Genomic DNA, 2468 nt, shown 5'->3' on the forward strand with positions numbered 1-2468 from the left:
GCCAGAAAAAAATGACTGTATTCTCAGGTGTTTCTCTCCATGCATCTAAGACTGGCATGAGCATTCCCAAAATGCTTAATATTTCAGAATTGCTTTTAATGTATTTGTTCTGGGGAACTTTTGAAACACCTGACAAAACCCTTTCTGAGACACTGCATGGAAAGATTTTATTGCATGATTCTGGGGAGAAAAAACAAGAACCCTGAACTACTATGTCTTGCAGTAGGAAATTCAAATTTAATTGTTGTGCTAATGTCTTTTAAATTTGCCTAAAACAAATATCCTAGGCAACATGCTCTTTTAAGACTTCCACCTGCGCTGCTATCATGCCTAAGCCTGCCTTTAGCTCCAGAATACACACTTCCCATCTCAAAGCACTTCAAGTTTGCAGAAACACAGCCAAGTGACTGCTCTGGTATGGTTCCACACAGGCATGGAAAACTACAATACATGTCTGGCACTTAGGTCCTATTCTTAAGTCTCCAATTAGGCAGAAGCCTCTTCAAAAGAAACTGCAACTTAAAGCAGTCACTTACAGGCAAACAGAAGACTAAGCAATAAAAATCACCTAACTGCCAAGATTATGATTATAAAAATGGCAAGACTTCATACTTTATAAATAGAATACTGCAGAATTTAAACTGGCCAGTCACATATCTAAAGCAAGTCATGATACAGATTACATGAAGAAAATCCAGAGAGAAGGCCAATTAGAGAGTCAGGAAGATTTTTACAAGAATTCTGAAGAGAAGGTCAGTGATTATGCAGGGAAGGAACCTAATTCTGCACAGACACAGTGATAAAATTTGGCCACCCAAGACTGTTCAGTATTAAATATTTTTTTTCTGTTTCTGTGATTTCATTACATTCTCTTCACTGCAGACCTCCCAACAACATCCAATTGTATTTTCCAGCATTTCTAAAGGACACTGACTGTTGTAAAGAACATCTGGCTAAGTGTCCATCTCCAAAGCCCTCATTGTGGGTCTGTGACCTCACTCACATACTTCTTACATTCCTATCATTATATTTATTCACCCAAAGTCAGTTAAAATACCAATAAGTCTTTCACACAGTTTTCCACCTACACATCCAAAATACTTTTCAAACTTTTCCAACAAATCAGGCAGGAGTTCTGCGGAAGACAGCTCCAATTATCCAAGCCTGATTCCTTCTAGACATCGTCTGCCCAGAGTAAGGTAATGGTCCTGCTGGGGAAAAAAATGTATCACACATTATGATTCATTTGCAAGCATAATGGATTAAAGTTGCAAAGAAATTCTCACCCCACATTATTGTAATTTACTAACTTGAGGGACTAGATTTTTTGTGGCTTGCATTTTAAAGAGCATGCTCTCTAACACAGAGGTCATATGGTCAAGAGGAATTGGGTATTTTCAGTAATTTGCTGAAGTGCTGACTAGTCTTATTCTGGGTATTTTTGTGTGTGCCAAAGTTTGCTCCTCTTTATGAGAAGAAACCTTACTTTCTTGCTGAAGTCTGCAGTTCAAATGTACTTGACTTTTACTTGACGGGAGTAAAAGATACCCACTAGGAGAACAGTAACTGCGCTGGCCCTGGCAAGTACTGAAAGGACACAAGCGTCTTCCACACACTGCAGCAGCTTAGTACTTTCATAAAGACCCTTAAGACCCTGTTTTCAAACAGACAACCCCTCACCCTTCCCCCTTAGGTGTTTCTTTCCTTTTTTTTTTTTTTTACGACTGAGCTGCACAAAGCAGGCCCAGGCTGCTGACCGAGTATCAAATAAATGCCAAGATTCTTTCCCACTCTGCCCTCCCTTCCCCTTCCTGCAACTTCAGTGCGAGCCGCTGACAACTGCCGAGGCAGGGGGGAGGAGGGCGGACGGAGGGCAGACAAGAGCCGCACATGCACTGCAGAAGGCTGCCCGAGGTTTCGGGCCCAAGAGGAATCCCATTAACACCGCAGACCGCAGCTCAGCTACAGCCGTGACCCCAGGACGCCTCCCCGAGCAGATAACAACAAAGAAAACAGAGGGGAGGAGGTGGCAGCCCCGGAGCCAGTTCCTGCTCCTCCCCTTACGGTTCTCCCAGCCAAAACAGAGACCACAATATAAACACACACAAAATGTGCGTTTATGGCAAAGCGGGGGGCTGGGGCAGCCTCCTCCTTTTCCCCCTCCAGGAATGCTCACCGACCGACTCACCCTGGCTGGCAGGCGAAAAGCGAAGTTACCGCGCATCTCACACACTTTATTTATGTAAACAAAGTATCTTCCCCTCGCTGCAGCCGCACCACCTCCTCCACTCCCGAAAGAAGAAATACCCTTCATTAGCCCACGGGTTTCTCTTGAAACAAAACAAAATGTTGTCTCACGCACCCCTCAACAATGCCTCGGCCTAGAAGACGCAGCCCCAGCAAGCCCCTTGAGGTTATAAAGACTCGACAGAGGAAAAAAACAACCAACCAAACCAACCCCAAACAAA

General features: G+C 43.8%; 1 protein-coding gene across 2 annotated transcripts in view; it reads right to left on the reverse strand.

Annotated features, from left to right (window-relative positions):
• The window catches only part of PCMTD1 (protein-L-isoaspartate (D-aspartate) O-methyltransferase domain containing 1), a 48575-nt gene that overhangs the window by 45332 nt on the left and 775 nt on the right, over positions 1–2468 (reverse strand). The window lies entirely within an intron of this gene.

Source organism: Lichenostomus cassidix, chromosome 2 (assembly GCF_008360975.1).
Source record: "Lichenostomus cassidix isolate B80296 chromosome 2, HeHo_3.0, whole genome shotgun sequence".
NCBI lineage: Eukaryota > Metazoa > Chordata > Aves > Passeriformes > Meliphagidae > Lichenostomus > Lichenostomus cassidix.